The 15,377-nt window shown below is 40.8% G+C and overlaps 1 protein-coding gene across 1 annotated transcript in view; it reads left to right on the forward strand.

Annotated features, from left to right (window-relative positions):
- Window positions 1-15,377, forward strand: part of dph6 (diphthamine biosynthesis 6) — a 76,740-nt gene that overhangs the window by 37,500 nt on the left and 23,863 nt on the right. The window lies entirely within an intron of this gene.

Consider the following 15,377-nt stretch of genomic DNA (forward strand, 5'->3'; position numbering starts at 1 on the left):
CCAGCCAGTTATTTATATTTTCCTTAGTTTATTTCTGATTGTCTATTTATAATTTTCTGTTCATTTCATCTCGGTTCTTCGCACATCTTATGTGGCTACTTACTGCAAATAATCCACTGAATCCCTTGATCCTTGTCGAAGGGGCTGAGCCAACAACAAGGAACATTCTTTTCTTTTGCGTCATTGTTAGCAAAGCATTTCAAAGTATCACTTTATAGAGGTAAGCAACAGATCAGTGGAGGAATACCAAGGATTACTTGGATGAATGATGAATCTCAGTGATGACTCTTGTGATGCTTTGTTATGCTCGACTCTTACAAAGCAATTGAAGTGTCTCAGATTACATGCAGTACTTTGTGTTCGTCTCTGTCTCTGTCTCACGCGTGCAGATGCATTTGATTGTTGTTACGTGTGATAGTTTGTTCTCATTACTACTTTTATGTATACATGTAAATAGGTATTCGTATTGTAGTGGGCAGTGTGTACCCATTTTTGCACTTGTTTGTAAAGCAACGAATAGAACTTCTTTCATATTGTTTCAAACCCAGGAAGAATGTGCAATTCAAAGGCAGAGCAGAGGAAGTGTGGGCCGTGGTTGCACGGTTGGCTTGGTGTTTTGTTTACCCAGTGTGTATTATATGGGATTACACTTGTCATGGTACTGTCAACAAGGATAGTGTCCATCTCCTCCACACTGTCCTTGATCCTGCAGCCAAATCCGTCTATGAGTGAGAACATGTGTGGATTAGCCATTCATTTAGAGCTTGACGGCATATCTCACCAGTGTGTCACCAAAGCTCAGAGGATCCTGTGCAGTTTGGATTCCTGGGATGTAACCTACAGAGTCAGGTTTGCTTTTAACATGCCAGCAGTGTTTGATTTCCTCAATGGAGTCTCATTGAGACATGAAATTGAAGTCAGCTGTAGGCATGTGCTGTTGCCTCTGGAAAACAGTCTAATCTCTCATTTCTCTAATGATCATTCATATCCAGAGCAATTTGAGAAAACAATGAGAGGAGTTTGCTTGCTCAGAGCTGTGCGCGACGCTTCACACGACCCCTGCGTCGCCTCACAGTGTGTCTGCTCCTCTTCCACGCTACGATAGCTTAATTTGATCAAAAATGTATTAACAACTCTTCAGTGCAGCTCGAGATTTTTACATATTGATACAATTACCCCCTTGCTGTGAGCAAGCATGCAGTGCCACCCCTCCTCTCACCAGTGCGTTGACTCCATCTTAATGACAATTTTCCGTGGTGACTGTTGCCGTGTGACACCATGGCGACAGGGCAATGGCAACAACAGACACAGAAAAGCTGCTATGTGAGGCCAAATAACCTGAAGCCCTCTACATACACAAGAATTAGTAATTAAAAGAAGGATCCAGCTATATAAGGAGAAGAGGGGGGTTGAAGTTGAAATGATTAAAGGATGAATTGGTGATCCTAATTATGTCCAGAGAATGTAATCAGTTTTGTGCAGCAGAGGTGTTTTTTGTAATGAGCACTTTGAGGGGGCAGTGACTTAATGGAGGAAAAATATAAATTGAGAATCGCCTTCGATAAATAATTATGGTCAACTGTTTACCTTCCTATTTGTTAATCTGACAAAGCATAGTAATGCTAACCATTTGAATCTGCTGTATTCAAATAAAGCAATAAGATGTGAAAGGCTGAGAAGCTGCTCTGCATTGTGCCTAACAACACCCCTTAGCTGTTCTAAAATCACTGTAAACCAATTAGGGTTGCCCCTTGAAGGTTGGAGTTTTGAATCATCAGTCGGAGACCCCTTAGTTGACTATGATTGCTTCAAGTCGAGCTTTAACTCCCCAGATTTCACTGCAGAGCGAGCGTTCTTGACTTTCACGCTACTCTTTGGTACGGACAGCTGCGGACGTGGTGCAGCGCCATGGAGGAGGAGAGGTTTCGAGATAACATTATCTTCTCTCTTCTGCTTAGAAGTATTGAATTTACAGCTCACAGATACTTAATATGATACAATCTCTGGCTTTTGTTTGATGTCTAGTATTAGCAAAAAATGTCACTGCACATTTACGATCGCGCAGTTATCTTGTTTACTATATTAAAAATGCTGCTGTCACACTGAATGCCTTCTGAGGCCCGTTCAAACTTTAAAACTTTACAAGGGGGGGAAAAAGATCATCAAATATTCATATTAAATGGTGGAATCTGGTTTGACTCAGGTAGTTCTGAGTCGGGTACAGCCATAAAACCATGGCCTTAAGTGGCTTATTGCTTTTATAAAACAGTTACTACCAATCAGCTGAAAAATTAAACCAAAAGCTGCACTTCCTCCAGTGGTCATGTCCATACAAAAAATGGTTTTGGTCTTTGTAGCAAATTTTCCTATTCGTGACAACTGTTCTGGAGGCTGAATTTTCATATAACTCACCCCTTTAAATTGCATAATTAAAGGCAGGCTGCTGTCAGTGAAAGGCTGTCTGTGCGTAGTGTCTATGGGCTCTCAGTCTCATCCAAATATTGTCACTTTTGGCTTCAAAAAAACAAGATGGCAAAAAACAAAATGCCAAACTTGAGGCTTCAAACGGGAGTCCATAAACCAATTGGTGATGTCGCTATGGCTAGTTTCATTTTTTTTTAAACACTCTATGGTTGCTACATATACCTAGCAATTTTTCATAAAATAAAACACATTGATAACAAATTCTTCCACTGATTACTGTAGTTCTTCAACAGCATTTAGCAGAATGGTTGCCAAGCAGCAGGCAGATGCAGTTGAAAGTACTGGCTGCTTTACAAATTAGCAGCAACATGGAGCCAAAGCAGTTCACCCGAATGGGCTCTAGTAAACTTAAGGTTAGGAGAAAGACCAAAAAAGTTCTCATCATGTTGTAGTTACATTATAACCACATTTGTATCTACTATTGGCAGCTATTTTGCTCACTTGGCAGCAGTATCATTTTACTACACTGCGACAAAAATTATATCCCTAGTAATGGACGACATAGCGAGAGAAAACTGAGCATAGTAGGTTAAGTTAAATTGGTAAATTATCATAAATTGTGGGTGTAGTTTATTGGCTTTGGATGGAGATTAAAGGCTGGTAGATTGAGCAGCAGCACCAACAGGTATATCTCCAATGAAGTCAGGACATAGTAGGTTCCTTGGCTACTTAAACATAAATCCCTGTAGTCTCTTGTTGTTCCATTGGCGGCATTCATGACAAAAGGTCATGAATTGGTGCAGTAATACTGAAATTGTAATGCGGTCACAGCTGTGTGTTATAGAGTATTTTACAACAGCTTTAAACGCAGCTCAGCCAATCATAATCAAGCAATGGAACTGTATGTTTTGTAACAGAGCTATAAACCGATCAATTTCCAGCTTTACTAGGACCAGTTTATTCTTTTGACAAGTGTCCAGTGGTTTTGAGAGACACCACATGGCTACTGACAGAACATGGTACTCTGGGCCCTGCAGGATTTGACTACAGTAGGTCCCCCCATTGAAAGGACGCTGCTGGTGGAGGCAGAGAGGAACGGCATTAGGGATTGGCATGTGATGGATGCTGGACCTTCAAACTCCATCCATCTATTCATCTATCTGCCCGGCTTGTCATGTCTCTCAGCTTCAGCTCTCGGGAATGGCAAGCTGACTGACTGTCAACTTGGCCTGGCGAGCTGACAGATTCAGATCTGACTTGATTTAAAGAATTAGTTAACCTTTATGATGTCAAAGCTGCGGGCCTCTCTGTGTATTGTATGTTAATGTAAGATATGCTGGTAGTTTAGGTAAAAGCTGCAAGCCATAAAGACAAAAACAGTGAATTAATGCATGCTTTCATACATCTCCTATGTTCCATACCTGACTGACACGTGTTTAGAGGTTGCTATAATTTGTGTTACTTGTAGTATGATGTATAATTTACGAGTGGAGCAGGATCAGAGTTCCTGCCACTAATTTTATATTGTTTGTTTTGCTGTCTTATTTATCAGAGATCTAATGCAAATCTGCTGTCATTTGTTTAAACACAATTTGCATAATCTAATTGAGATATAAGAAATTTCACTGTTTTATTACATCAATCACTTCATTCAAAACAAAAAATGCTCTCAGACATCCAGTATCTTTGTTGCAAAACTATCATAACAAATTCACTCATTACAACAAAAGCCAAGTAATGGCATGCTTTTAAAAGAAATAAAAGTTATTACTGCATTTTCTGTCAGATGTTTCTTAAAAGGAGCTTTTAAACAATTCTATTGCATTAAGATAATAGCTAGATTTCTGTGGCCAGCGTTGCTCCACATTTTTACACAGAAATCCATTTGTTCTCATAACAGACGATTACACATATGAGTTGCCAGATGGAAAAAATTGACCTATCATTTACTAAAGTCAGAGTTAACAACAGGAGTCTCAGACTGTGGGACCTTTTCCACATCTATGTAGATTAATGCTGCCTGTTCAATCACATTCCCTTTGGAGCCACAGTTACAGAAGCAAACACAATAGCCAAAGCAGCTCTGAATAGGACGACTATCAGTTGAATGGCTGTTAAACATCTCCTCTTTCCTGTTAAGGTAAGTGGCTCACCCCTGGGATATTTGCTAGGAAATTATACTCACTGATCAGATTCTGCGGGGTGTGTTTTGGGAGCTGACTGCGCTAGCCTCAGGTTGCTGGTGAACACTAACCCTTTGCCTCATTCCCCTAATTGTGAGTGACAGTCAATATTGTGGGAAGAGTGTCTTGCACAAGCCCGCGATAGGATTTGCATTGGATTTTGAAAATTGTCAAAGTGGACTGTGAGGCATCAGGAGGAAAGTGGATCTGACGCTGCCAATTAGCGTCAAAGGGAGGGGTGCACTGTGGCGGGAGGGAGAATTTGAATAATCTCCTCACAGGAGTCTTAATGTCTCAAAACATTGAGCTGAAATTTGTCTGACCCTCTTGATGAAAAGTTCAGAGGTCAGGCTGAGTCACAGTGAGGCTGGGCCACCCATGTAGGACCAGAGGGAGGCTGCAAGAATGACTCAAAGAAGAGCATGTGTAGACGTTTCCTCCGCTTGTTGGAGGCCTCATTTTGATTTTGTTTATTTAAGCCAACAAAGCAGTATATAGATTACATTTTCAAAGATTACTTTAAGGACTTTAGAAGATAATTACACAGAGAGCAGTGTTGTCACGACACTGGAATTTCTAACCTTGATACAGTACCTTAAGCAAATTTCGATATCCAAATCAAAAGCTGACATTAAGAGCATACAAGTTAAAATTGTTATTAAAAGATTAATATAATAAGGCTATAGCAAAACATCACTAATGACTTTTTTCTTGGTTAGTAGCAGAGAACAATGGAAGTACAGTACTAAACATTAATAAGAGAGTAAGAAAGAGCAGCTGGTATGGGTGTACCGATACTGCGAAAAATAAGCCTTAAAACTGTCTCAAATATTCAAAACTGATATGTACCGATAAATCGACATTTTTGTCAACGCTAGTAGAGAGTGACAGGAAACATGAGATGATAGAGATGGAAAACAAATGCAATAAAGATCATAGACTTGTGGTTACGTTACGTGGTATGTTTCCAAAGTGCCTCAATAAATATACACGTTTAAAGGGACACTTCACCCAAGATCTACTGTTAGCTTACCTAGCATCACTGAGCTAGCTAATGTAACAGCTCAGCCAAGGAGGACGGCACTAATGTTTATATCTCGCCCTGTCACAAGCATGAGCCTTTCGTCCATGAGTAGATGCACTCTTCCTTCTGTGCAGTGATACAGTTGGAGGGTGTAGTTTGGTAAAAAAGAAACTAGTTCCTACATGAAACCATTCACAACAAGATCTGTGGATTATTGTGAGTGACCAGATTTTAATTTCTGGAAAGAAATTGTTTGGTGCTTTGAAGCACCACAAGCTAGTGCCATCTATTGCCACTATATTGGAAAGAATGCAGACATGTCTTTATTTTTATTTAACTCTGTTTAACCAATTAGTCCCATTGAGGTTGAAAAATTGTTTTAAAAGACAGACCTGGCCAAGGTAGCAGCCAATCAGAACACATTTAAAATGCAATAAATATAACATATAATACACAAATCCACAATAACACAACAACTAGTCAAACACAGTGGCCTCTCAGGAAAAACACGCACATGCCTCTGTCACTACATTCTTTATGATGTCCTGAAATTCATCAATGGATATAACTGTTTCTAGTTTTAGATCTTTTTGAGGGTTGTTCCATGTCCAAGGTGCAGATCTGTTAAAACTGGGGTAACATTAAAAAGCAGCCACCTGGAGGAGCGTAGCTGGTAACTAACAGAGGTAGGGAGTATCCCAGTATTGCTTTATAGATAAAAATATACCAGTGCTGTTGTCTGTCGTCCAGCCCACCAAATCATAATGAATGCTGTGCTGAGTAAGTCGCTTTGCATTCGTAATAAAATGTAGAGATACATGGTATACTGAGTCGAGGCTACATGAAATGAAGGAGGTTGCATGCATGTACAATATATCATTGTAATCAATCACAGACAGAAAAGTAGCTTCCACAAGTTTTTTCTTAGCACTGAAAGTAAAACAAGACTTACTTCTAAAGTAAAACAAGTAAATCTCTACGGCTGATATCTTCAACACTCGGCAACTCACACCAAAAAAAAAATCTAGATTTACAAATAGCGCAACAGGTAAGAGGAGAAATATGTATATTTGATTTTGGGCTGAACCATCCCTTTAACACATCATTTCCCATCTATGTTTAATAAGAAACGTACAGATATGTTACAGTGATTTCCATTACAAATGTACAAGGAGAACAAGTAGTGCATGATGAGTTTGTTAAGATAGCAGCCCTGCTTTATGGCGAACAATCAAAGCGCTGACAGCTAAATATGAGCCAGTGTGGCGAGTGAGAAAGCACAAATTTTAGTGATGAATAGCAGAAATTAAGCTAAGTGCTTTAGTTTTATGGTTTGTTGTTCTCACCCAGAATGTTTCACTACTGTAAAAGAGCCAACATGCACAATTCAGCAGCCCCCCCACCACCTCGCCCCGCCTTCATCACATCAAATATCCCCCCACCTCCCCAAACTTCCTCAGTCTACATCTAGAGACTACATCTACCTCAATTACCACAGAAGAGTAATTAGCCAAAAAACAGTGCGTGCATCTGCGTTCGGGGAGGTATTCATGCAGCACGAACAGATTAATTAGGACATTTAACTTCATTTCTAATACAACAAAATTAATCCCATAAAATATGAGGGATCTCGGAGGAGGTGCCTGTCAGCATCTGACGCCTCTCCCCTGTTTGCCATAATCTATTAAAACCTTGCTTTTATCTCACCTCTCCCCTGTCATACTTTATGGATTTTTTCATAAACACGGCCCATACTTCATAAATGTCTCAATTTTCTAGTCTATTAACATTACTTCAAAAGCACTTGATAAAAGACGAGGGCATGCGTGAAATAATGCACCAATAATACGAAGCGCTGGAGGCTAGAACAGTAGGGGCGGCTCTCCGGCGTGCACGCTCAGACAATGCAAGGGATGTTATCAAGTTTAATAAAGAACAAATGATCACTTCCAAGCAAGGAGGAGGGGAGATGAGGCAGGGAGGAAGGGGTGGGACCAGGAGGGGAACAGTTGTCGAGTAATTGAGTCGATGAAAAATGAGGTCTTTGAAGGCTCAGCGGTTTGAGCAGTCATGAGAGTGAAGGCTCCTCAAAACTACGGCGCTCTTCAGCACTTGTAGGTACTTGCTCCTGGTTGCATTGGAGGATGTTAACACAGATTTGTTTTTTTTCTTTTCATTTCACTGAAGGCACAAGTAGAACGGGACGGTTGTTTCCTTTCCTGAATGCCTGAATTGTGTGCAGTGAGTTGAACCTTTTGTCTGGGGAGAGTCAGAAAGGCTTTTTGACTGACAGTCGGGCTTCACCTCACAGCCTTTCCCCAGCGAGCATCGATTCACTTCCTGTCTCTGTACATCACCTGAGCCTGTCTCTGTAGGCTTTACTCATCCTACCCCAAACACTGGGGTCAACTGTCTTCGCTTGAGCCGGACACACACGAAACACACTGATCAAACCCAGTAAGACCTTGCCGCAATGGCATGTCGGCTGTATGCCCCGAGGCCAGGTCTTACGCACACACACAGAGACACACACATACACCTGTGTGCTCTTTGTGAAAGGCCCTGGCTGTATGACAAGGTAAACCGGTTTGGTCATTAAAATGAGTCACAGGTGACTCACTGTAACACACTTATGACTGACAAGACAGGTTTACAGCATTCAGACCTCTTTGATTCACGTGCAAATAGATAAAGATGTATGCAAAGGCAAACAACATGGGCAATTGAGCATGCACACATTATCTCAGACCATCGGCACCTAACATTCAATGGCAAATGTTTGCTCGTGTGCAAGTCTGTTTACCCATGTGTGCATACTCTTCAACATTGTCTTGTATGCAAAAAAAGGGACCTCCACATTCTAAGATGTATATCTGCGTTGACATGGACATAGGTCCGTCCTGGGACATAGCTGCAGCTATAGGACGGGGGTTGGGCGCTTGTGCCTGTAAATGTGTACACATATATGTGAGAGGTCATACCAGACTACGTTTTTAATCTGATGAGGGGGGCAGTTTTATGGGAAGTGGTAGACGGCAGAGGAGGTAATTACGTTCCTCCCAACCCCATCCACGCGCCCCACATCCCCCCCTCCACTTTCTCTCCTGCTGTGACCGCACAGAAGCTGACCTGCCATGGCGGTGGTCATTTTCAGGAGTCAGTGTGTATTTTAATACATTATCCTGCACCGCCGCCACTGCTGCCACTACTGCTGCTGCTGCTGCAGCACCACGTGGGGACAGACTGGTATCAGCTTGTACCAGGCGAGGACAGGGGAAGGACTGGATCTGTCAGAGTGCATCGACTCTCATGCGGCCGTGTACGCCGGCGCTGTGCCTCTGCCCCGGCCCCTGCCACACTCCCACTCATTAATGGGCCCGGTCCTGACAACTGATCCTAATTGCCTTTGAACAGCTCTTCATGTATTATTGGTGCCTGACTGCCTTGGTTCATGTCAACAAGCCATGGGAGGCAGGGACAGGATAGCCACAGCCATCGTCCCCCTCTTTCTCTTTTACATACTGAATGATGTGGAGATACATGTATACTAGATATGCATGTAAATATAAATGTGTCACCTGGGAAGCCGCAAGACACAACAAAATCTTTTGTGAATGGTCAGCACCCCATCCAAGTACAAATTACTTGACTACTGCCTGTGATATTTTAGTGGCTACAGTACAAGAATAAAATGTACTAGAACATTTAATTGAATGCAGATAAATGCAATCAGTTATGATGCATGAATCTGATTTCATTTGATAAATTGTAGACTCCTGCTTTTTAATTTAACACCACATGCGACACGAGTGTGTACGCGTGCGCATGCTTGTTTTCTCCTCACTTTGTCACTGCTGATGACATCAAGAAGGCATCTGAGAAGCGTCACGTAAAGATCCCACCACGGCACATATCTGCCACGACACACGCCCTATTACAATCGCAATCACAAACACTCCAAAACACATCATTATTTGTAGTCCCGTGTGTGAAATATTACCCCCACGTCCAACTATTTACTTCCCATTTTACCCCCTCTATTTGAATAAGAGCAAGGAGAGGTGCGGTAGCTCCGGCTTTTTTATTTGCGGAATGAAATAACTGAATACCAAATGCATAGATAAAAAGCATAGCGGCGTGTCCTGTCCACTCCCATCACTGTCTGGGAGAGGAGAGACGTATGACCATCCCATTACTATGGTAACTAGCCACTATATTCAGAGCTGCCCGGGTGTGTTTCTTCCCCCTGCAGTGACGAGAGGGCATAGCTGACAGGGCCAACACACACACACACACACATACACACACACGTACACAGACATAGACAAAAACACACAGATAGGGAGGGTCTGGAAGATGCTCCTTCTGAAATATACACGTGTGGCAAATACAGACAGAACAATACAGGAGCCAGACATACAAGTGAGGTGACATACAGAGACTAATAGGGAACAGCATTAGGGTGAAATATAGCCCCCTAACTTTACAGTGTTTGACCCACAGCCAAAATCTTTTCTCCAAAACAAGAAATGTGGAAACATTAGAGGAATCTAGGAAGAAAATTTGAATTTAAATAGGCACAAAAAACTGCATTATTTCTTCATATTTTTGATGTATAGCTGTCTGTCTAGCATTTTATTAGTAGTGTTTTGTTTGCAAAGAAAACATGTAAGAAACCATGATAGATATGTCACTAATAAACAGTTTATAACGCTAATTGTCACCAACCCAGACTGTTAAAGCAGCTTGTTACTGCTGCAGATTCACCTACAGACTGCTCCACAGTCCTGCGCTGTAGTTTGTGTATTTTAGGGAACCTCTACAATTATTATGCTCTCCTGTGCTTCTGCAGTTCCATAAGTTGCACACATTAAAAGTGGCAGTCAGTGCCTCTGGTTAGAAATGATTATTACATCCACATGCAACAGTGTGCTCGCTTTGCCATTTTGTCTTCATTTATTAGCTTTTTTTTTTTTTATTATTATTTTTTTTTTTAGCAGCAGCAGCAGCACAGACGAGTCAGACAAGAGTTAGCGTTTACATTCCATTTACTTTTGGCCACTCGCTTCATCATAAATTTCCCATGGAGCAATTCTTCTGAGTAGTAACTTTTAACCCGGGTCATTCATTTTTCAAATGCCATTGTCATCAAAGCACGTTTTACCGAGGTAAAAACCCCTGCAGATGAATAATATACAGCCTCCTGTTTTTTTTTTCTTTCCGCGGACATATCAGCATGTTCACTTTTAATATATATTTATTATTGATATTATGGATTTATTATGTAAGGGGATGTCAGGCCCCGTAAGTCTGAGTAATGTAATGTATTTGGGATGCTCAGGGTAAGAGTTCACTCAATATAATATAGAGTACACACAATATTTTCCACATGTCGAAATTTATCGAGTTGAATCGGATGCTCCGACAGCAGTGGTAATATTTGCTTTATTTTTCAGCGGGGATTCAGTTCATTTTCAGCACATTGTATTTCATCAGTTATAGTGAGAGTGTTATTATGTGTGGAGCACATTTACAGTAAAATAACATTTTTATATAATTCTAAAATAAGTAAAACCAAAGATTTCTTTGATTGAAATTATTTTTTATTTTTTTAACTGTTAATATTTTTAAAGACACCTTTCAGCTACATTAGATTTTAGGTGTTTGATGATTAAAATAAATATAGAACAGCACTTGTGTGTAGATATTGAATGAAAACCCCAAACAATTTGTACTATTTTTTACAATTTTCTCCCATATTTTCCTTCATCCATATTCATGCATTTCACTGCAGGAATTTGTGGCTTATTTATGCGAATATTTTGACTTTGCCAAAAAAAAGAGAAAAAGAAGAAAATCCAAGAAGATTTCGATGCTGTCTCGCCAGCCTGTCCATGGATTGAGAGGACTTGGTATGAACAGCATTGTTGGTGCTCCAGCTGCCTTTTTAATGCAGCCATACTGCCATCTGTTGAGACCAAACGGGACTACATGTCTTTTTGCTCCCCTTTGCATTTCCTGCACCGTCTTGTTCAGCCTGTCTTTTGATTGTCTGTTATACATATTTTATTTGTGAATACTGAACAACATGTTGGGTCCATTACAAGCGACAGAGTAGCAGCAGTGTCTGTGTGTGTGTGTGTGTGTGTGTGTGTGTGTGTGTGTGTTTAAATGGATGTTTTGGATGTGGACGCAGAGGACTTTTCCCTCTGAACCAGCAGCTTCATGTTGATCCCAAGCTGATGATTTGTCTTTGACATTCACAATGTCTCATTCAGAAAAGACATTTCACACTGTGGTTCTCTCACACACTCTGTCAGACACACACACAGACTTACTTAACTTCACCACTACTGACAGTTACGCTTTAATGGTTGTGCCACTTTGTGTTGACATAATTCTTTTGTGCCCAGGTTAAGTTAGTGCCTCCATTACCAGCCAGACTGAGAGATGTAGCTTCAGAGCGAGGAAAAAATATGAAAAGACAGAAGAGACGAGGTGGTCACAGCTCGGAAGGGAGAAAGAATGGGGGGTTGAGGGTTGCAGTTTCAGCATCATTCAATCAGACAACATGCCCCTCAGCTGAAACAGCGAGACCCTCCCCGATTCTCTCGAATTAGGGAGATTAGCAGGAAAGCGCATAATGCAGGATGATGGAATTTGTCATAATTTGCATTGTCCTGGAAAGATTCGGTTTGATAGAGCGATGCATGGAGGGGCTTGTCATGTCCCACGGGCAGGTCATAGAGGAAGCTTGGCAGAAATGATTTTTGCGATATGTGCATCAGTCGTAAAAGCCTCACAACCAATTTGTCAAAAAATGTGAGGTCGGGACAGTTGAAGGCAGCAGGGCATTTTGCCTAACGCAATGAAAAAACATGCCCCTCCATCACTCTTGATCCACAGCCCAGCTCTGGTGTGGCACAGTGCTCCACAACAACAGACAATTTTATTACATCAGCGTTGAGTATTTGTTGTGTTATTTGATCCTATTTCTTCATTTTAACGTCATTATTGCAACAGTAAATTTGCACGAGAACAAAACAAAAACAAAACAACCAAACTGTATCAAAACTAGTCTTATTTTGTGGTTAAAATTTTTTTTTTATGACGGCAGAAAGATTTACTTATTTATGTGATTATTCATGCCTGTTGGCATTCAGAAGTGTCTCCCTGAGCATCTAGCAGTCAGGCTCCCCTGACCTTGGTTATAGCGCTGAGCGGCAGCTCCTGACCACCATAAAGTTGACCAGAGCTGACATGACAGTGTTACTCTTCCACACGGTTCAGTGTCTATGGAGTGGGCATGTCGAGGGCAGACATACAGGCACAACAGAAAAATACACATAAGCTCAGAGAAGGTGGGGGTTGGGGACAGACCAGTGTCCCTTAGCTCAGACTGACCACACGTTGCCTCAACAATGGCTCATTATAGTTGTATACATTTTAGCGTACTTCTAAATTTGTCGTCATAATAACCTTTTGTTTTGAGCATATGCTTATGGTTTGTTTTTCTGAATAAATGTGCAGTTTTAGACCTGAGAGAATGGATTCAGAAGTGCCCTATACTTGCCTTTCTTTGTGCACTTCATACGGCTATTTATGTCGCCGTTTAAGTAACGCTGATTTTGTGTGACAGTTGAGCATACAGGGGTTAGGCTCAAACTGGAGCACAAACAGGAAGAAAAAAATAGAGATGGTGGGAAAAAAGAGGATGGAATAAAAAAGGCAAATATCCCCCCCCCCCCCTTCCCGTGAAGCCTTAAATGAGAAGCCTAACATGGGGAGAGATTCTGCAGAGGGAAGAATGGTTGTGGTTCTCCTGAAAGGTTTGTATTTGTAGAAATGAGGTGTCAGAAGAGGCAGGATTTCCTCAGGGCGCAGCACAACATGAGCCCATCTCTTATCATTTCCCACTCCCAGACGTGATCTGCTTTGAATGCACTAATGCTGAAAGAGCCCCACAGACTTGAAGCCAGTTCAAGATGAAATCACAGCACACATCCCTGACAAACTGCCATCCACCACACAAGGATTAAACAGTCGTTGCATATCAAATCCCCGCCAAAAAAGCAGAAATAATATATGCACTTAAATACATTCAACAAAACTTCAACCTCAGTTTTTTGATCCTCACATTTTGAACTATTTTGAGCTATTTGCCAGCCCTAAAATATTCAAGAAAAGGAGAAAATTACTGAAGTGAAAAAGGAGTCGAGAAAGAAATTTGGAAATTTGTCACATACATTAGGAATGTTCCATAAGGGATTAAAAGTGAACCAAAGACCATCCCATTTAAAGTAAATTCAAATCAAATTAAGTTCTGAAAGGAGCATACCATGTAAATGTAGCATCCTTGGTTTGTATTTTACTCACACATTTTTAACATCATGTCAAGCTTTTTAAAAAAGACACACAACTTTCAAAAATCATCCTTAAAAAGTTTTTAGCTCTAAGTTAGAAAACCTGGTTTCCTCAAGATGCACTCATTACCCTTACTCCATGGTGAGGCTGTAAACAACACTCAAAACATGTAACATCTCCGTGGAAGGACATATCACAAATATTAATTACATTTTGCCTTTAATTACCCACCCTGTCGCTGATACTCTGCTGCCATTACCCTTTTAGCTTAGCTACATGTGTCCTTGCATAAGGGAAAAGTTACACCATATTAATCTAACCTATTTTACACATTTTGTATTATCATTTTCCTGGTTAAATTATGCATGAGGTCTCAATGGGGAGAAATGTGACCATTAGCATATCTGATAGGAGCGGTGGAGCAGTTTTCCACCTCTCTCTGTCCTTGGAACCAGGCAGAAAAACCTGACTGTTCGTCAATACCAGGTCATTTTATCCAGGCCAGCCCGGTTCATCCATACCATTCCAAAGCTCTGCTAATGACACTCGGAGACGTCCTCAACATGATGGGGGCCCAGAGGGCTCTAACACCAATGTGAATATAGTCTAGCACTGTCTGGTCATCTCTGGGAGCTCTCTGACAAAAAACTGCAATTAGAAACACCTCAGACACGCCAGCCTGAAACGAGACACCGTTAAGGGTTGGGAGCGGACACAGCCAGGCGCTTCCTGAGTACATTTACATACATGTTACTGTCTGCAGCTCGCAGGGATGGGGAGAGGGGGAATGTCTTTGGGGATGGTGACCTTTTGACATATCATTGGGTTTATTAGGAAAGTGATGGCGTTTTAGCCATGAAATAAAGGTTGATAAAGCACGAACAAAAAAGTGCTTAGTTAAAACTGAACATTGAAGAGTCCGTTGAGGTGCATTTTTAATGAATTGATTGATTATATTAGATATTAAAAATACAGTACAGAAATGGGCATACAGTACTGAAATTCATCAGAATATTGCAGTAAAGTCATATGACTTATTTCCATTACAAGTCTAGACACAAAATATCAATGCTTCACAGTAATTTAAGATTTAAGACAATACAGGAAACACGATCTTGACAAAAGTTTCAGAGAGAGATATTGTTTGCAATTCTTGTGTTTGAATTAGTTATACATGTTATTGTGACACATCAACGGTAGATCAAAAATAAGCATTTGACCAGTTGACTTCACGGAAAAAACACGAGTTTAACTTTTTAATTATTTTGAATTCTTTACTAAATATTAAATATTGAAATTTGTATAATGTTTTGATATTCTTTGTGATATGAATTTTGTCCCAATTGCACACCTATAGATACTGTATCTTTTTAAGGATGGAA

Source organism: Epinephelus lanceolatus, chromosome 15 (assembly GCF_041903045.1).
Source record: "Epinephelus lanceolatus isolate andai-2023 chromosome 15, ASM4190304v1, whole genome shotgun sequence".
In the NCBI taxonomy this organism is placed as follows: domain Eukaryota; kingdom Metazoa; phylum Chordata; class Actinopteri; order Perciformes; family Serranidae; genus Epinephelus; species Epinephelus lanceolatus.